Genomic DNA, 20,882 nt, shown 5'->3' on the forward strand with positions numbered 1-20,882 from the left:
TTTTTTTTGTTTTCCTGAGAACAGCTGAAGCAGGGGAGCAAAGACTCTTTAGGTCTGCAATGGATGGGGAGGCAGATTGCAGTGTCGGGCACTTACTACATCCTCACAAAAGCCCACCGCACACCAACAGAACAAGGGGAGGGCATGGCACTGGCCCAAAGTCACCCCACTAGGAGGAGAGAGGAGGAAGGGACGGGGTAGCACTGGCATGGAAACTCAGATGTGTCTGACACCTGCGTTAGGCTGGTTCGTGCCAGCATATGCCAACAATTGTCTCACTGGGTGTGTATTAAGGGAGCCCCAGGTGCTGGCCCATGTCCACCATCCTCCCACCCCCAGCCTCCTGAGTCACTGGGACTATAGGTGTGCCATACCCACTGTCCTCCTACCCTCAGCACCCACAGGATGCCCAGTGCTGCAGCACAGGCCTGCACCCTGCACACCCCGCCCCCACTGCCTCTTTGCCCTGCCCTTGCCACACACTCACCTGCTTGATGCACTGCAGTCGGTCATTGGTCTGCTGGATGTGCCTGTCCATAGAATTCATTCTGGCCGTTTCACTGGGTTCTACCCGAGAGCCATGAACGTTGTCCAGCCTGTGAAGAGAGAGGGTGTCACTGGGATCGTGCCAGGCCTGCAAACCTCACATCAGGCCCCCAGCCACCCTCTGGCCATATCACTAGTAGGTTCCAGGGCTCTTTGCTGGGCTCTGCAGGTCCCCAGGGGGCACAGTTGGAATGCCCCACTGAGCTGAGGGTAGGAGGTTCTCCTGGGTACTCTCTGAGTGTGGCTCATGTGAGCACAGGTCAGGCATGCCCACTGGGGGATAAGAAACTACTCTGGTATGTGGGAGGGGGGCATGGTGACCCCACGACTGGATTTCTGGACTAGGGCTTGGCCCACTCCATGAGGCTTTGTGTGCTGTGTATATATGATTGTGAGGGCCTTCCGGCAGGATGACCTTCACTGCAGGTGTGCTCTGAGTGTGCATCTCCTCTTGCAGGTCCCACCCGCCCTCCCTAATCCCTCATGCTAAGAGCTCTTCACATTTCCAACTCCATTGTTCTCACTTTGTCACCACCTCCCAGAAAAGAAAGGTGGGAATTAGCACCATACCCATTTTCCAGATAAGGAAACTGAGGCTCAGAGAGAGAAAGGGTGTTACCTGGCAGTGAGCCAGCTTCAGGGCCCATGCCAGGGACCAGTCCTGACTGCCAGCCCATAGCTACCTCTGCTGCACAGGCTAAGCAGACAGGGGACATGGATGGGCACTAGGCTCACCCTTCCTGAGTAGGCTGTTCAGGAACATTAACACGAGTGGGGCTTCCCTCTTAGATGGTAGAACTAAGTGGAGGAGGCTCTCTCAGCTCCAGAAACCTCTGAGAGTCCCCAGGAACCTCCAGGGAGACAACAACGGCAGTAGCAGAAACAGAGACAGAGAGGAGAGAGATTGCCCACTGCTGAAGGGTCCAGGTCCTTGGGCCAAAGCAGAAGTCTGCCCACTGCCAGCTTGGTCTGCCCTCCCATACCCAGGCTGCTGGGCAGGATGCCTATGGCCCTGGGCTTCTCTACTACCCTGCCACTCTGTACCCCAAAGATACCTCATCTCTGGCCATGTCAACAAAGGTCCCATTTACCTAGGACTTTACATGTGCTGGACACCTGCTTTCGCGCCTTTCCTTTCCATTTTACAGATGATGAAACTGATGTCACCAGATCTGCTGAATCCTCTTAGCTAACAGAATTTGGGGCTGTGCCTATGTGCTCTCTACGGCCTGACTGTCTGCCACCCTCTCATGATTAGCACCCTCACAGAGGGGACCAACACCACTGCCTGGTCCTTCTCTGATACACTCTAAAGCCATTCTTTTTTTTTTTTTGAGACAGAGCCTCAAGCTGTTGCCCTGGGTAGAGTGCCGTGGCATCACAGCTCACAGTAACTTCCAACTCCTGGGCTCAAGCGAGTCTCCTGCCTCCGCCTCCCAAGTAGCTGGGACCACAGGCGCCCGCCACAACGCCCGACTATTTTTTGGTTGCAGCCATCATTGTTGTTTGCTGGGCCCAGGCTGGATTTGAACCCACCAGCTCAGGTGTATGTGGCTAGCGCCTTAGCCACTGGAGCCACAGGCGCCGAACTTCTAAAGCCATTCTTATTGTGCGTTTGAAAAGGTGATTCATTTACACGGTTCAAAAATCAGGAAGTCCACAAGGGTATCCAGTGCCAACTCCTGGCCCTGTCACCAAATCCCGGGTGCCCTTTCTAGGAAAACTGGCACCATCAGTTCCCCTTCCAGAGAGCCTCATGTTCTCGAAGCAAATATTTATGTGTACTATCCCCTGCCACTTTTTCTTTTAAAAAAAACATAAAACAATAACCTCTGTACGCACTGTCTGGACCTTGCTTTTTTTCTTCTTAATAGTGTATCTCAAAGTTTATTCCACATCAAGACATAGCCTTTTCATTTTTTAATGGTTGCACAGTATTCTAAGGTATCGATGAAGCATTTATCCGTCTGACTATCTACCCCTGCCAGGGGCTGCTCTAAGGCTCCTCCCCACAGGGGCTCACACTCCAGCCTGAAATGATGGAGCCTGAAGCTCTCACCAATTTTTTACCATTGCAAACAGTGTTTCAGGAATAACCTTTTATGCTGGCACACTACACATGTGAATTAAGCAGTTTAGGAAGTGGAGTTGCTGGGTCATTTGGACATTTGTACTTTATAAGTGTTTTCTGAAGCTCTAAGCAAGAAGGTAAAAGAGTGGCTGTGCCCATATTTATTGCTTCCACCCCCACCCTGCCAGCCATCACAAACTTACACACCTTGTTGTCCATCTTCCCCACCCATCTCATATCTACCTAAATGCCTGCCTGTCCTTCTGTCCACCCACCCACTCAGACAAGTGCAGTCTCTACTTGCTCACCCATGCATGCTTCTACTCATCCAGGAAATGCCTTTAATAACTGCTGTGCTGGGCCCTAGGCTGGGTGGATGGGGTGTGCAGAGATTAGAATGAAGTAATTTTCCTGTGTCCAGGGAACTCTTGGTCCAAGCATGTATTCACTCTAGGTCACCTATGAATGACTATCTGTTGAGCTCCTCCTATGAGTCACATGCTCATCCAGGCCCAGGACAGAGAGATAATGCTATTATATTCCCACTTCACAGATAAGGAAACTGAGGCTTGGAGGTTATAGCTGGTTGGGTAGGAGCCGAATGAAGAGTCCTGGCTTTCCCATCATGACCTCAGCTCTTGCACAGGTGCTGGGAGTACAAGTGTGTATGTGTGTGTGTTGGGGGAGGAAGTAGTGAGGGTGCCGCTCCCTTTGCTACCCCTGCAGGTCTCCTAAGCGGTGGTTGAATTTCATCTCCTGAGTTAACCTACACAGAGCCACAGGTGACACTAGCTCCTGGGGACAGGGACAAATGGTGGTGGTGGATTGGAGACAGGGATTGAGCAGGGCACAGGAGAGCACAGAGCAGGAACAAGCCCATGCCATCTTCAGTGAAAATACCTTGGTTCCTGGTGCCAGGCACCATCTAAGCTGAAGGACCTGAGTGGTCTCCCAGGCACCAAATATATTCAGGTGGCTGCCAAGGCCAGGCTCCCATCCTGATGCATTGGTCAACAATGGTTGCCAACGTTCCAATAAAGAGTGCAGCATCCACAGCCAGCCTGAGGGACCCACCACACAAAGGCCAGGGCTGGGTCAGCTCCTGGCAGGAGACTGAAGGGAAGTGCAAAGAAACCCCAGGCCCACGCAGGCCTCCATCCCCGACCAGGACAAAGGGGCTGTGGTGGCCACTGCAGTCAGCAGGGGGCGCTGTTGACAAACATAAGTGCCCCAAGGGCCAGTAGAGGTTGCCGGCAGCATGGAGGTTCAGGATGTTCTCTCCTGACCTCACACCTCGCCCTCGCCCCAGGAGAGGCTCGGTTTAGTAGAACAGGACAGTGCAGGCTGGTATTAGGTGGTCTTACAAGGCTCTGCCTCTTTGGAGGAACTTACCCCAGCCTGGCCATGGCATTTCGTCCAGGGTCAGAAACCCAGAAGACCCTGCTAAGTGCTTGGTGGATACTGGCAGAGAGCTTCTGGAGTCTACTCAGGGGAGTGCCAAGCAGGCACTAGGAGCCCAGATCCACCCAACCTGCAACCTGGGCTTTTCTCCCAGGCTGTGGCTCCACCTTACAGGAACTGAGGAGTGAGAGACTGGGTTTGGGACACCTGCAGAACCCAGGGTAGATGGGTAGCTGGCAGGAAAGACATCACAGATCATAGGGACAGCTGTGTGTACTGTGTTTCATAATCTGTAAAAGAACAAATGGCTGGCTGATTAAGGAGGCACCTATAGGTGAGGTGATGTTTTCAAATTTCTGGGATCAGTGGTAGAAATCTAGGGTTATTAACACCAGGAATGGAAGTGACTGGAGACTCCAATAAAAGTCCAGGGTATTGAAGGCTGCGGGTTCCAGGCGTGAAGGGAGGAGGGGTGGGCCTAGGGAGATCGGTGAGAGACAGCTAGAGGAGGGGGGAGGCTGGGATCTTCCATTTGTTTTGTACCTGCTATATATGGGTCTAGGCAGTGCTAATTTTCTCTATACTTAAAAGGCTCAGAGAGGTGAAGGAACTTGCCTAAAGTCACATAGCCAGAACACTGCCAGGTTGAGATTCAAATCCTCTGCCTTTCCAACTGTTGATGTATTGTTCTTCCCTCTCCTCTGGAGTGGTACTCAGAGCCTCCTAGCACTCCCTACTTGATGCTGTGTCTGCGTCCGAAGAGCTGTTCTCCTTTGTCACTTAACCTGCCCAAACCCAGTCACTAGCTTCCAAGGCCATCCCAGCACCTCTGGGCTCTCTGTGTGCCTGCTGGGCTGGGAAGGGGGCACCTAGTGGCCAGCAGAGGTCGCCCTTCACCATCGGAGCACCCGGCTTGGCTGCTGCCTCCGCCTCCAGGCACCTGGACTCCTTTAAGCCTTTACAAGTTGCTACAAATCCTCCGTGGCTGCAGCTCCAGAGACTGGCAAAGCCAGGCTCCCTCCCAACAGATCATTGGCCTGGCCCTGGGTGCACCCCTGGCCTCAGCCTTTCCTACTGCCTGTCTGCCTCTGATGGGGGCTGGGCTCAAGCGGGGGGAGCTCACCATCTACCCTGGCCTGAGCCGCAGCAGTCTTGACAGCCATGCAAAGTTAATCTGCACAAAGGGACAGAGGGGTTCCCTGCCCCGTCACCATCCTGCTGTGTGAGAAGGAAAAGATCTAGGACTCAGTTTCCCCATCTGTGAGATGAAGGATTGGGCTAGTCAGCCTTTGGCAACCCATCAAACTCCCACATCTCAGGATTTCCCTGTGAGGAGCTCCAGCTCTTTGGAAAACTCCATCAACACAAGAGCAGACTGCTTGCCTTTGAAACTGCAAAGCCTGTTCCAGGCCAGGCTGGTGGGGAGGCTGCAGGCCCCCGGAGTCATCCATCCAGGTTAGCCCAAGGCCACAATGCTGCTCCTTCCTGCTGCCCCTTCCCCAGCTCTGCACTTTCCATGCTCCTCATGCTTGGCTGGGCTTAGCTGCGCAAATGGAAGTTTCTGAATGGTGACATTGGGTCAGCCTGTTCTTCCCTGCTCCTAGGGGAGGTCTTGCTGGGCCAAGCTTCCATTTACACTTCTTACCACCTAGCAAGGTGAAGGCCAAGTTTACCCTTTGTGGCGCCTAGCACAGGAAATGTGCTTACGTGGTCAAGAAAAGTTAGCTGCTCTTATACATACAGGGCCACTTAGGGCCTCGGGGCTGCCAGTCCCATGCCATTGTATGGCAGGGTGGGAAGCAGAGGTCGAGACAGCAAGAGAATAGACGGTACCAAGGGCTGAGCTAGCTTGGAATTCCTCTGGCAGTTCTAAGTAGGGCCTTTGGATCACCTCTGGGCAGCACAGAGAGAAACAGAAGTATCTCTCTTGGTCTGAAAGGTTGGAAGAGGCCAATGGCCCTCAGTGGACTCCTCCCTAGATGTGGGGATTGGGTGCTCTTAGCTGACCCATGGAAATATGGCACTCTGCAGGTAGGTCCCTGTGGCAGGCCAACCTAACAGTCAGTCATATGAACACAAGTGTCTTATTTCTTACCTTCCAGGCTTCACTAGTTAATTGGTGCACTTAATACACATGCACCCAAGAAGAGGCATTTGCATAGCACATGTGTGTGCACAGGCACAAACACACATGCCCCTTTGCATACTTCAGAGTAGGCATGTGTACACACTGAATGCCAGCACAGATGCACTTGAGCATACACATCTCATGACAGCTTGCACAGGCAAGTGGCAGGTCCCTGGGGAGCCATGTGAGCAGCGGTGTGCAGAAATGATTCAATCACTGTGCACATCCGCAACTCAGGCCCCCTGGGGCAAGCAGTGCTGGCAGCAGGGGTGGGAAGTCTCTACCTATAGTCTGAGAGCAGAGGCTGTACTCCCAAACACAGCCAGGGCCAGTGAGCTGGGGACATGGCTCAGAGACCAGGGGACCCATCCCGTGCAGCCCTCTGACCCCTAGAGGGATAGATGCCATTAGCCCTGGGCTCAGCAGCAAACTGCCAACCTGTATGTGCCAACATTGGCCAGGCACATACTCCTCAGCCTGGCCCCTCCCTCCCCTCACTCCCAGCTACTTCTTGTGTCCCCCACATGAGGCCACTCCCTGCCTCCTTCACTGTGCTCTCAAGAAGTACCTCCACGTCTTTGTCACAGACTGCATCAGCCCAGACCCTCTCCCATCCATCAAGGTCTGCCTCAACTGTCAGCCTCGTTCTTGGTTTCCCCCAGCAGAGCTGCTCACTTCCACCTCTATCCCCTTAGCATCCTTGTCACGCATCCCCATCACAGTGACACTAGATCAGTGATGTGTCTGCATCCAGCTCCCCCATCAGCTAGGATGTCCTCCACTGATGGATCCTGGAACCTACCCCAGGGCCCAGTACCCAGCAGGTGCTCATTAGATGGATGAACAGATGGGTGGATGCACAACCACCGCTGGGTATACGTGTGACTGGGATAGTCAAAGCTGAAAACCCAGGGACCCAGTCCTAATCCAGGATCTTGGGATTTGGAGAGACACTGGTCATCCAGTCTGGGGTCTGACCTGTGCCACCAGTGGAGCAAGGATGACAAGGTGGTCCTCAGGCAAATCTTTTATGTTTTCATAGTGAATTTTTTGGACAAGGACAATGATCACCGGTAAGTTTACGAATACTATTTAGGGTGCACTTAACTTAGATAGCAATGGCACACCTATGTGAATTAAAGAAACATTTTAAACATAGTGTGGGTGAGATGAAAGTGGCCAAGGTTAGGAAAGGTCTGATGTGGATTGATGCCCTTCTTGCCTTAAAGGGAAGGAATGGAAGCTCAGAGGGGTGCAGAACAGCCTGTGATCACCCAGCAGGTATGTCTTCCACTCCTGATCCTTGGGACCCCATACCAGGCACACGGCCTGGAAGCAGGGGAAGAGGTGGGGAAATGAGGACAGTAGGAGAGTGGCTTTGTGCTTTACCCCACCAGGGAAATCAGGAAGAACAGTGGAGAGGCAGGAGATAAGGAAGGGAGAGGACCAGAAGCAGCAGCTCCAGGCAGCTGTGTGTGGTCAGCTGCTTGTGACTCTTGGCCTAAGACCACACAGCTAGGGCAGGTCCTTGGGCCAGCTTGAGTCCCTGAACAGGGTGGGGACCGAGTGGGCATTGGTTCTGGGAGCAGACCTTCTTACATCTGTGCCCTCACCTGTCACAGGGGAAGGCACATCTCCTTCCTGCCCCACTGTGCTAGGAGCTGAGCACTGAAGTCCTAAGGAGCCAGTGCTCCAAAAAGTGATATTCAGCTCTTCAGAATCCTGTCTCTCCTTCCTCAACCCTGAGCAGTGTTCTTGTGCTCTGGCTTGACAAGGCCCTACACTGCATGGTCACAGAGTTTAGATGCCTTAGCGTGGCACTAAAGGTGTCCAATAGGGTGGATCCACTTCTCTCCATGTCCCAATCTCCCAACATCCAACCTACTCCATTGTCAATGCTGGCTAAGGGGATAACAGAATGCAGCCATGGCATTTCAGAGTGGGGGCTTTGAGGACCAGCTCCACATAGCTGTGCCCAACAACCTGTCCTGGGACACACAAGTTAATTCAGGAGTGATGTATCACTGGGAAAAACACTGATATGGCCCTGACAAAGGCTCTAGCTCACTGTCCCAACTTGCACTGGGCTGGGATCCCAGTTGCATTGGGGTGTACCTTGTCCCTCTGGGCACATGATGCCATAGCAAGCTTAGGCCATGTTCTTCAGGCCAAACCCTCTTGCCACTCTCTGGCCACACTCCAAATCCTTGACCTCACAGTGAACTTGCTTTGATAGCTTCTATCCCCAAGAGGAAAAGGAGGGTTGAATTTAGCTTTGAGCAAGGTCCTTTGGGCTTTTTGTCAGTATCAAGGAAGGCCATGCCCCTACTTTTTGTTTTCTCTGAGTGGAAAGAAAAACTAAACCACTACTGAACCTACATGTGCCAAATACTAGGCTCTCTATGTCACTTCACTTAAGCCTTGCAACTCTACTATAATGTTCCATTGTTATTACTGTGCTACAGATGAAGAAACTGGGGCTCAGAGAGGTCCAGGGACTTGCTCTGGGTCATATCACTGAGAAATAGCAGTGCCAGGATTTGAATACAGGTCTGATTACAAAGCCCATGTTTTTCTGTATCATGTTCTCCATGGGAACATGGCAGGCCTTTCTCAACTACACACTGCCTTCCCCAGCCCTAATTGCCCTGAATGTGAAGAAGGTGATTAGCATGGCTGTGGAGTGCTGAGGATGGTACAGAGACGGGGAGCCATAGGCCTATCCAATGCTAGGCCCAGGCCATAAGCCTCTCCCAGGATGGCGGTGCTCATGCAGTAGCCTTGACCTAGCTTTTTCTGGAGGCTACTGCCTGAATCCAAAGGTTCAGATGCCATGACATGGGGAAGAGGCAGGTGGGAAAGGATGTGACTGGAGATGGAAACAGGATCCCTAGCCATCAGCTAGTGCCTTCTAAAAGGCTGTAAACATCCTGCAGATGTTCCTATAGCCCTGGCCCCAGGGACAAGGAGTTGTTTTTCACTATCTCCTCACCGACGCCAATTCCTCAAGGCAAGGAGCTCCAGACTGGGGCAGGGACAATGGCATCCCCCAGGAAGGGCCAGCCAGAACTGGATGAGCCCTTAAGGACCACTTGATATGGGGAAAGAAGGGCTGTGGTGTTCTCCATGGTATGGACCCCACACATCCTATACCCACAGCAGATATGGCTAATCACTGCACTCTTCCCACCAAGTCCAGGCATGCCCAGTCAGCTCCATACACCCTTCTACCCTGCAATTCTTAACCACCCTATACTAATACATGAGAATAAGTCTGCTAGGTGAGCCATCTATGTAAGGAGAGTAAATAAATAAAGGCTTGGAAATGGGAGGGCCTTAGCGTGAGGCCACTAGGCAAATCCACACACAGACTTCCCAATTCCTGACTTCGTGCTCTTTCCTCTAAACTGAGAGTTGCAACCAGGCTCTTTTCAAGCTGAAAGCTTCACAGATGGGTGAGCCAGATTTAAGCAACCTTTTTTAATAGTCTCACAGTAGCCTGCAAACAAGTATTATTCCATTTTACAGAAGAGAAAGTTCAAGTTCAGAGTGGCTATGTGACTTCTACCTGGTCACACGGGGAGGTCTGACTGACCCAGTGCAGTAGCTCACATCCTGAACCTGTGCTTTTGTTTTTACTAATTGCGGGTGCCCACTCCTTTAGTTAGTTGCTATTAACTGTCAGCAGAATTAAAAAAAAAAATTCTTAAAAAGGCCAGGCTCATGCCTATAATCCTAGCACTGGCAGGCCAACACAGGTAGATTTCTTGAGGTCAGGAGTTCGAGACCAGCCTGGGCAAGAGCAAGACCCCATCTCTACTAAAAATAGAAAAATAAGCCAGGCATTGTGGTGGATGCCTGCAGTCCCAGCTACTTAGGAGGCTGAGTCAGAAAGATCACTTGGACCCAGGAGTTTGAGGTTGCTGTGAGCTAGGCTGCTGCCATGGCACACTAGACCAAGCAACAGAGAAAGACGGTCTGAAAAAATAAAAAAAATCTCAAGAAATAAAAAAATCAGGGAAAGAGGAATCAGAAGGCACAAAGTGAGCTGAAAATAATAGACAAAAACAAACAATGAACAGCCCTCATGGCTTAGATGTGGAAGTAATCTGGGGATCTGTTCATCCTAACATTTACAAATGAGGAAACTGAGGCCTGGGCCAGGGGTGAGTGTGGGCAGAGGCCTGAAGTCTCCACTATGGGTCAGAGGTGGAGCCAGGGCCCATACCAGGCCTCAGGAACCCCAGCTGACCTGAACTTCTAGGCTCTTTCTCCACCCCTAACCACGTCCAGGCCACCCCAGCAGATGTCTGCTCAGGCCAGGCCTGTGGTCAGTCCGCAGACAGCTCAGACAGGGGCCTGGCCTGGGGAGCTCCCAGCCAGGGAGGGGGGTGGTAGGGTAGGACAGGGTGCCCATGCCGAGTCTGACGGTAACAGGGTCTTGACTCTCACTGGGAAGTGTCTGTGGTTTCCCCTGCAAAAGCCCTGTGTAGTCCACCTCTGTGTGAAGGCTTTCAACATCTCTGGATCTGAGGGTCCCAGCTGGGCTGAGTCTGATGCACTGACCCATCGAGACTCCCCCTCTCCAGGAAGCCCAAGGCATGGGGGGCTGTGAGTCAGCTGGTTCTGGGTCCCACTGCACTGCCTGGAAGGTTGTCTGTGTGCCAGGAGTCTCTGGGTGTGAGACTACTTAGGGGACTATGCCACTCTCAGCTCAAGACGGGGAGCAGAAGCCTTCAGCCCAGGAGCCCTCCACAGACATCCTCAAATATGCTTCCTGACTGCCTGCTGAATGCTGACAGAGATAAAAATCGCGCTAAGTGCTCCAAAAGCTGCATGGTGACTGGACGCTCTGTGCACATTACTTTACAGTTTACAAAGCACTCTATAGTTTACAAAGTGCTTTGGTGTCATAACCTCACTAGTTGACCCTTGTTTCACCCCACCACAGACAGAGAGTATATCTTAGTGGTTAAGGGCACCAGGCCGCCCGGGTTTAAACCCAGGCCCTGCTGCTTGCTGGTGCTACAGCCACCAGCCTCGGCATGCATCTGTAAACAATAACAACAGCTCATGTAATAGTATTACTTCCTGGGCTGCTGAGCTCATCCAAGTGAGGTAGAGATGAGGAAACAGCCCAGCCCCGAGGGGCTGGGACATTAGATCAACCAAGGGCCCTGGGGGGGCTTAGCAGCTGCATCACAGGAGAAACTGGGACCAGAGAAGCCCGTGCTTGCTTGGGGGAGTTCACCACCACCACTCTGGGTAGTCAAGATTTTGAACCTTAAAAAAAAAACTCCTATTTTTAAAACCTATTCTTTAGCCTTGCAATATCTTAGGGAGAAACCCAATGAAAGGGGCCCACGCCCTGGAGGATGTGGGTTTTGGAGGCTGGCAGGGAGGCCGAGAAGGAGGCAGAGGATTGTGTCCACCAGCCAGAATGCCAGGTTGAGGAGCCAGAGAGACTCTGTTCTAGTGGCAAAGGCCAATAACAGAAAGTTCCAGAGAGAGGGAAGGAGAGCTTAAGGTAGGAGCTTTGGAATATGTCAGCTGCTCCAGGGCAGTGGCTGGAGGCCCACCTAAAGCTGTGCAGGGGAGCAGGAGACCACAGAGGCGCCCCTGCTGTATTCTGGGGTCTGGGACATCTTGATGTGCCATGTGGGAGCTGCTCCTTGGAAGGGGGGCTCCCTGCAGGAAGGGCTCCTTGGTCAGAGGAGCCGAGGGAAGGCCGCACCATTTGCCCTCCTCTGGGAGGCTGCTACCGCACACTTGCCTGGGAATGGCTTTGAAAATTTGGCTTTTCCCAAAGTTACTGAATTGCAAATGCTTTCTTCACTAAACACATTTTGAAATCTCACAGAATTAATTTTCCCCAGAACTCACTTGGAGAATTGCTGGCCTAAGGGGAATGGCCACAGGGTGGAGGGGCAGGAGGATGCAGTGAGGGAAGGTAGGCTGGGAGGCTATAGGAAGGGTGGTCCAGGCAGGGGCCGTGAGGAAGACTCCCAGCTCCAGGCTGGGCTCTGGCAACAAAGAGTTGTAGGAAGAGAAGCCATAGAAAGATGTGAATCCTGGAATCCAATATCTGTCCAGGTTCAGAGCCTGTAGCTCAGCAGCTAGGGCGCTGGCCACATACACTGGGGCTGGTAGGTTCAAATCCAGCCAATATCCTATCCAGCTTCATGAAAGCTACTACCACCTCTGACATACCCAACCACCCAAAAGCCTGCCTGAAGGCCCCCTGGGCTCCTCTTTGCTAGCATGACTAGCCCAGGTAGGGACAGGAGCCCAGGCCACTTGCCAGAAGGGCAAAGGTCAAACTAGGAAGGTCACAGAAGTGTCAGAGACTGCCCTTCCCCTGCCCCACCCAAGCAAGAAGCTCTGCTGCTAGGGCTGCAGGAGCCAGGGTATGGGCAGGCCTGGAGGCCCCTGATGGCCAGGGCTGTCTACCTGAGGCGGTAGGCGTCTTCTTGCAGCCACTCTGAAATCTCCATCCATAATTATGAGTAATAACGAGAACAATAGATGTGTCATTCATTATCTACTACGCCAGGCAGCATATTTGGCATTTTACATGAATTATCTTCATAACAATATAGCCAAAGGTAAAGTGAGTAGCACATCTACCAATGGGAAAACCAAGGCTGAAATTAAGGACCTTGCCTAAGACCAGAAGACGGCAAAGCTAGGATTCAAACCCAGCTCTGCCAGACTTCAAAGCCCAGCAGGTACCCAGGAACCAAGTTATCTCTACACCATTCTGGGGCTGGGGGCCAGCAAAGCTGCACAGCAGAAGGTTCTGCCTGTCCCACAGGAGGCCCTCTGGTTCCTTCGCTCTCTTGCTCTGTGTCAGCCCAGCACTGGTTGTGCCCAGCCTGGGCTGGAATATAGGACTAGAGTTGACAGATATCTCAATTCCCATTTTATCAGCCCTGGGAGGATGGGGCCGATCAAGATGTCACCAGCTTCTCCCTGCACCCCAGACCTCTGAGGGCGGCAGGGGTGCTTGGCTTGTTGTGAGCACTCACTGCACCAGGCCCCTTCCCATCTGTCACTCCACCCAGTTCTCATTCCAGTGCAGCAAAGTGGACATCACCGCTCAGGCTTTAGAGGAGGAAACTGAAGCCCAGAAACGTTACAGAACTTGCCCAAGCTAACCCAGCTGGGCAATGAGGTCACTGAGATTGGAAGCTGGGTTTGACTGACTTCAAAGGTCTCAGCCTAATCATGCACTTATAGTGGCAGCATCCACACGGCCTCATGCAGGGCTACAGCCAGGTGATAGGGAGAGATTCCTGTTGGGCCCAGGCCCACACTGTTGTGTGACTGTGCAGCTCAGCTCTGTGACTCTGGGGCCTTGGTGAAATGGGGACTGGGTGAGATGATTTCAAAGCCATCTTCTAGTTTTAATGCTCTGGCAAGAGTTTGGGGGAAGAAAGGATTAAATGAAAAAGTAAGATGACAACTCTGACTTCCAGCAGCCTAAATTCTAAATGAAGGCAGACAAGTAACTACCAATCCACCAGCTGGCAGTGCCCACCACTGGACAGAGGCCCTGGGCCAGGCTGAGGGGGGCACCCCAGGCTCCCTGGAGGAGGATGGAGTCAGCCCCCAGGGCCAGGAGGCAGAGCGGCTGGGCAGAAGTTCAAGACAGGGGTGGGCAGGGAAGGCCTGTCTAATTGTGGAAATGAAACCACATACCTAGCGCCCTTTTGGTCAGGCTTGGCATGCTGGTCGGTGGGGTGGCACAGGGGTCTTTCCTAAGGAAGAAGGTATTGAAATGAAGCAGGACCCTTGCAACCCATCTGCTTTCTAATTAACTCACCCTGCTGCCTTAAGTGATTCCCTGCTTACGTTCATTCTTCTGAAAATTCCAAAGTGCTATTTCTGACCTGTGATTTACTATTACTGTACGTCTCTATAAGCAGTGTTTTAGCTTAAGTGGCAGTTGCATATTAATTACAAAGTTAATTATGTGCTGTGTAATCATGCTGTAATTCATTAGTTTACTCTATACTCCGAGAGCCTCATGCTAATAGTGAGATCTGACAGGGTTTTAGGAATCAATGTGAAAGATCCCCTGGAAAGCCAGATGGGGCTGAAAAGGACTTGCAACCCCATTAAGATCCTTCCCTGGGACCCACTGGCTTTCTCTCCCTACAGCAGGGACACACTTGTGTCCCAGTGGCGGTTCACACAGGCTCTTAGAAGGCTTCCTCCTGAACACTTGAGTCTGTGGAGGATAGTGGGAAACCTAGCTGGGGCATGTAAGGCAAGGATAGGACAGAATTTGTTTGAAATTACTTATAGGGCAGAGAGTCACTTTTCAGCAAAAATTTAGCTACTCAGATCACCCAAAGTGGCCCTGAGAGTATAGAGCAAGGGGCAGATCATGGGGAACCTGGAGAGGATTTGGGTACCAGGCAGTTGTTCAGATGGGAAGATCCAGGCCCAGATGGGAGGCTGGGAGCTGGGATTTGGACCAAAGTCTCTTCTCATCCCTTCCCTTCCCTGCAGTATCCTTACAAACATCCAGGGAGCTGAGAGTGAACACTGATCACATTTCTCTCTTTCCCTTCCTTCCCCTTTTTGTTTGGTCTCCTAACAGTCACCCCAGAATCATTCAAGCTGGGCAGTGAATCCTGGCTACACACTAGACAATCCTGCAACCTCACCGAGGCCCAGGTTTCTGTCTGTGAAACGGGTGGGTGAGAGGTCCCGGCCTTCTTACCCAGGGATCACATGATGGACAGTTAGGAGACATGGACACTCAAGACGCCACCCAAACCTTGACTGCTCTAGAGTTGTTCCAGGGGATTCTTTTCTAAAACCATCTCTCCCAAGGCCCAGTGCTTGTCAGCCACTGAAGAATCATCCCTGATCCTCCAATGGCATTTAAAAGTCAAAGTGAGTGAAGACAGGCCTGCCCTAAAAAAACCTGGCCTCTACCCCCAGCTCTCTGCAAATCTGTGGATCAAATTTCAAGCCCTTGTTGCAGGAGGAGAAGATACAAAGGCTGTGACCTACCCCGGACATAGCAATCTGGTGGCTGAGACCCTCTGCTTTCCAAATATAAACCTGCTTGTTTTATTTTTGCTGACAGCTGAACCAAAAAAAAAAAAAAAAAAAAAAAAAAAAGATGTGGAAGTCCTTTCCCTTCTGGCTCCAGTTAACAATTGGAGAGAAGGACTTGGAGCCCCAGCTGGCATGGGAGGAAGATAAATAAGAAAAAACAAAACATGTCCTTGTGCTACAGTGGAATGTTTAAAAAAGAGGTGAAAAACACAAGGTCAGGGGCAGATTTCATTTTCTATAATTTCAGCTGGCTCGGGGAGGAGGCAGGATGCTGCCGACTCAACAGTTTTGGGGGAATCAGTTTTGGAGGGAACTTACGGGGATGGCGGGGGTAATCTTAACAGCTAAAGCACTGTGGCTTCCCTTCCTGGGAACATGCTGGTTTCCCTAGCAACAGAGAAGTCCAGCCTCCAAAGTTCTGATGGGAGACTGAGGCTTGGACTGGGATGCTCCCAACAGTTACCCGACTTCACCGTCCCGCTCGCCTGGGCCGTGAGCTGGGTAGGAGAGGTGCAAGAATTTAGCACTGCAAAAATATGGGCACCGGTCCTCATCTCACCCGCCTACACTTGTGCAAGCAGCAACTCATCCCCAGATTCATTGCTTTTCAGTGGCTTATGGCTCAGCAGGTAAAAATGCCAGGAAGAGCTTGGAAGCAAGCCTGTGTCTGACAGCACCTGAGGACCCCAGGGAGGCAGTAAAGGTTGTGGAGTGGGCATCGATGGACCAGCAAGGCCTGGGCTTCATGCACAGCACAGCATACTTCAGCCTGGTGCAGCTGATGCACAACAGGATCAGAACAGAGCAGGTTTGGGATTTCTAAAGTCATCTCCCTCCAGGCACACTCACTCATGCAGCTCGAGAGGCGCCTCCGGGATTTAGAGCCCATCTTCCCAGAGAGAAATATTGTAATGTCTAGCCTGGGAAGATGCAGTCTGTGCATCAGGTGTGGGAGGGAAGGGGGAGGTGAGTGAGTTCGAGAGAGGAGAGGAGGCAGAGAGGGGGGCCGGAGATCACATTTGCAGAGCACTTATCTGGCCGCCTCTGGGAGCCGTGCTAAGTGCTCAACACACATTATCTCATTTAATTCATTCTCCAGCTGCCCGGTGAGGCAGGCACAATTATGTCTCCCTGAAGGGAATTGAGGGGTTAAGTGACCTCCCCAAGGCCACCCAGTAAGTGGATGGCAGAGCCATGAGTCACACCTGCTTGTCTCCAAGGCCTGTTCTCATGCTCACATCAGGAGAGGGGTGGATGGAGACTCAGGGCAGGGAGAGACGCTCTGGCTAACGGTGAAAGGAAGACAGAGGTTCCCATAATTACCCCCACCCTAGCTCTCCCCAAAGCTTCCCCTTCTGTTTTAAACATTCTGCTCACTATCCTCTCCCAGGAAGACAGGTCACAGAGCAGAGCCACCTGGAGGCTCTGAACCAGAGGTCCTAGGCCCCGCATCCCCTCTCCAGGCAGATGCAACAGTGGCTCACATGTCCTGAGGGCTTGACACTTTAATCTTTTTTTTTTTTTTTTTGAGACGGAGCCTCAAGCTATCCCCCTGGGTAGAGTGCCATGGCATCACGCTCACAGCAACCTCCAACTCCTGGGCTCAAGTGAGTCTCCTGCCTCAGCCTCCCAAGTAGCTGGGACTACAGGCGCCCGCCACAGCGCCTGGCCATTTTTTTTGGTTGCAGCCATCATTGTTTGGCAGGCCCGGGCTGGGGATTCAAACCCGCCACCTTAGGTGTATGTGGCTGGCGCCTTAGCCGCTTGAGCCACAGGCGCCGAGCCGACACTTTAATCTTTATCTCCTTTAAGTGCAGAAAACCCAATGAAGTAGATAGTAAAAGTCCATTTTATCCATGACAGACTGGAGACTCAAGAGAGGGTCAGGTGTATGTCCAACTTCACACAGCAAGGGGCAAAACTGGGATTCAAGCCCTGGTCTGATCCCCTAAACCCAAGTACATTCTTTTTTTTTTTTTCTTTTTTAAAAGGCAGGGTTCCATTCTGTTGCCCAGGCTAGAGGGCAGTGGCATGATCATAGCTCATTGCAGCTTTAAACTCTTGGTATCAAACAACCCTCTTGACTCAACCTTGTAAGTAGTGGGGATTACTCCAGCCCCCACCCGCCTCCCATACTTTTAATTGGTGATGAGGATCACAATGATACGATGACAGCCATGCTTTCCTGAGCATGTGCCAGGAGCTCTGCACTACTTTAAGCACTCCACATATTAACTTTCTTCTCTCAACCATCCTATGAAGGACACACTATGATTAGCTCCATTTCACACATGGGGAAATTGAGCCAGACTTCTGAAAGCAACATGGTCAAGGACCCCAGCCATGGTCGAGAGCTTAACCCACCAAACAGGCAGACTCTAGAGCTTATCCTCGTAGTCCACAGGATGAACTGTATCTCCAACCATTGGGGTATCCTGTCTCCTAGCTCCAGTCCTTGATTCTGGATGGCTCTGGGACCCTGTCAGGGCAGGCAGCAGTTGGGGGTCCAGGTATTTCCCCTCATAGACCTCAGCTCCTTGAAGAACTCAGGGACCTCAGGTAGGTGCTGGACTGTCTCTGTGTGCCTGTGTGTGCATGTGCGTGCATGAGCTGCAGGCCTGTGCTGCGTTTAGGGTATGCATGCAGCTGATTTATAACCCTCTGAGAAAACAGAATTGCAAATCTCACTCACAAATCTTCCTTATCGAGGTACTTGCGACAGGCAGACACGTTGTGAATTCCCAAGAACAGGCAGGCCTCCCCCCGCCAGCCCCAGCTCCCTCCTGCTCTCTGCCCCTGGGGCCTCTAAGGAGGCAAGGTTGGCTCTGCAAGGCTCCTCTGGCTTCCAGCAGCCTGGCCAGCTCACCCCTGGGAGCAGTTGGTCACCTAGATGGGCTTAGTACTGCTCATCAGAAATGCTGGCTCCTGAGTGACCTGGCCCAGGGGGAGCCCCACCAGGCAGTTCTGGGTCCCTCCTGGCCTATATCCCCACACTGCCTGCCCTATTCTGACCCTCACTGCACAGGTGGTGGAGGGCAGTCCCTGTAACACCTGCAGAACTGGGGAGGAGGGAAAGTGTGTATGTCTACAGAGCCTGTACCAGGCACCACATGCTCCACGAAAAGCTCAGGACAGGTTTATCTTGTTTCATCGTCCTGACAATCCTCAGAGGCCAGACGCAGAGAGGTTAAGGCTGCAGTCCCCAACCCACAGGCCACAGACCAGTAAGTGGCCTATCAAGAACTGGGTTGCTCAGCAGGAGGTAAGCAGCCAGTATGATACTTCATCTGTATTTACAGCTGCTCCCCATCACTCGTATCCAGCTCCTATCAAATCGGCAGGCTTTAGATTGTAACAGGAGCTCAAACTCTACTATAAACTGCCTATGTGAGGAATCTAGGTTGTACACTCCTTATGAGAATCTAAATCCTGCTGGGTAAGGGGCTGGGCTCTTCATCTGAACATGGGCAGTTCGACTCCAGAGCCTGTGCTGGGAACCATTCCTCCATGTTCTCTCCAATCCTGAGGCTCCGCAAATCCTCACCCCCCTTGTCGGCTCTCAGGTCCTGTCCCAGACACACAACCTCTCACTTTCTCTTCCCCAGAGGGGTTTAGGCCTGGTTGTGTTAACCCCATTTGAACGTTCCCAGATGTGACTCACTGGGAGACATTCCTGGTGGCTTCACACACAGATTCCGCACTGCCACACTCTGGGTCTGCCTCACACTGCCCGCCTCCCAGTCCAGCCCCGGGGCACTGTGGTTGCAAAGCAGAAGAGAGCTGCATGCTTATTTCCCACAAACCTCCCCCAGTCCTCTAGAAGGTCTGTGACCACCCAGTCAATACCCCTGCTACCCCACCTTCTGTGGGGGTAGTGGTGGATGAGACAGGTGACGGGGTGGGGGGCAGGAGGAAGGCTGCCACATTGGGCTGCAGCTGGGGCAGGAGTAGACTCCAGTCATGGCTCTGCCCTAACCTGTCTTGTGACCAAGGCTGGTCCCCTGCCCTCTGTCCATTTAGACTTTTGTCATCTGGAAAATGGGCTTGCCCCAGATTGTTGGGAGGATTAAGTTACATGAGCAGGGGAGAGCCCTTGACCCTCAGGAGAGGCGCACACATGCATGCACAAACATGTGCACACACATGCAGGGCACACACAGAGTTCTGGTAGCATCAGGTACACGATTCCCCAGCCCAATCCACACAGCACCATGTACCCACCAGGCACCCGAATGAGAGTCTTGGCTCCTCCTCCACCGGCTCAGACTCCCTTAGCCTCAAACCTATAATCCCCTGCAGGGAAAATGACAGCCTTGCCCAGAAACCGCCCTCTGCCAGTGGGTGGAGAGCCGGGTGATGGCTGTGGTGGTGGCTGGGAGGCGGGCTGGGACACGCAGCCTCAGAGTCAGCGGAGGTCAGTGGCAGGGGACAAACGTCATGGGACTGTGGGCAGAGGACAGCTGAGAGAGAAGGGGAAAGGGCGGGATGAGGCCCACAGAGAGTCAGCAAAGGGGGCGGGCAGAACCACAGAGAAGAGAGCTCCACAGGGAGGTGAAGGTGCATGCTGTGAGACCCCTGGGCAGGCTGCAGGCCCCTGGGGCAGCAAGGCAAGTCTTGCCCCCATCTTTGGGTTTGGGAAGCTACAACCACAGATTCCTAGGCCTTGCCCTGGCCTCCCTCGGAGGACTTTAAGAAATTGCATTTTACAATGAACTTCTGGTATCTGGGTACAGTTGGCTAACAGGTGGCTGCTTTTGGACCCCTGGACTGCCTCTCCCTCAGTACCCCCCTCCACCTGGCAGGAGAGCAAGGCTTCAACAGTGCCACTGACACTCCAACAGCTGCTCACTTGTCTCCTCCAAAGCATGTATCCCATTTGCAGGTAAGGCCATGGGACTGACCCCCACTTAACTAAGGCTTGGAGAGAATGCCAGCCTGGGGAAGCCCCTGAGTCCACCTCCCAGGTCCTTCTGTACTGAAAGGACCCATCAAGAAGCTAAACCATGGGTGATCTCTGCTCCTTTCCAAACCTGCTCTGCAGGGAAACTGCCACCTGTCCCTCAAGAGGCTGGCTCTGGATCCAGAGCCACACAGACTCTTGGCCCATCTCCATGGGGACTGAACACTCTGCCTCCTGGGGAGTGACATTCCACACTGTACCAAGCTGCCCTGAGTCATGGAGGCTTGGACAAGTCACTTCCTTTTCTTAGTCTCAGTTTCCCCATTGAAACTAAGCAGTGAGAGGAGGCACAGGCAATGGGGGGAGGGCAACTTGAGTGATAGGGACAGATGAATCAAGCTGGGGCGGCAGGGCAGTTGGAAATGTGCACAGGTGGGCTGTACAGAAAGCTGGGGTGGAGGATGGGTCTGGGCCTAGGGATTGGAGCTGGGGTCAGCACTGAGCCTTGTTGACCAGCTCTGCCTGGAAGGAAAAAGTCTCTGTGGACACTTGATGCTTACAGAGCAGGGGCCTTTGGCCCTGGGTCAGTCGCGTGCAGAGAACAACTGAGGCTGTCTGTGGCCGCACTCACAACTGAGGGCTACCAGATGGAGGGAACACTTCAGAGGGGCAGCTCAGGCTCCCTCACCTCCGGACACTTGGAGGAGGAAAAGGGTGCAGCCAGTATGCCCTGGACCTAGGCCCATTTGGGCTCAAGTGCT

The 20,882-nt window shown here is 52.6% G+C and overlaps 1 long non-coding RNA gene across 1 annotated transcript in view; it reads right to left on the bottom strand.

Annotated features, from left to right (window-relative positions):
- The window catches only part of LOC105886410, a 135,072-nt gene that overhangs the window by 5,986 nt on the left and 108,204 nt on the right, over positions 1 to 20,882 (bottom strand). Inside the window, exon 5 of the long non-coding RNA XR_001161002.2 lies at positions 488 to 596. This is a non-coding gene — a long non-coding RNA (uncharacterized LOC105886410). The remainder of the gene's footprint in view (positions 1 to 487; positions 597 to 20,882) is intronic.

The sequence above is a fragment of the Otolemur garnettii genome, unplaced genomic scaffold (assembly GCF_000181295.1).
Source record: "Otolemur garnettii isolate 467f Iridium unplaced genomic scaffold, OtoGar3 scaffold00008, whole genome shotgun sequence".
Lineage (NCBI taxonomy): Eukaryota > Metazoa > Chordata > Mammalia > Primates > Galagidae > Otolemur > Otolemur garnettii.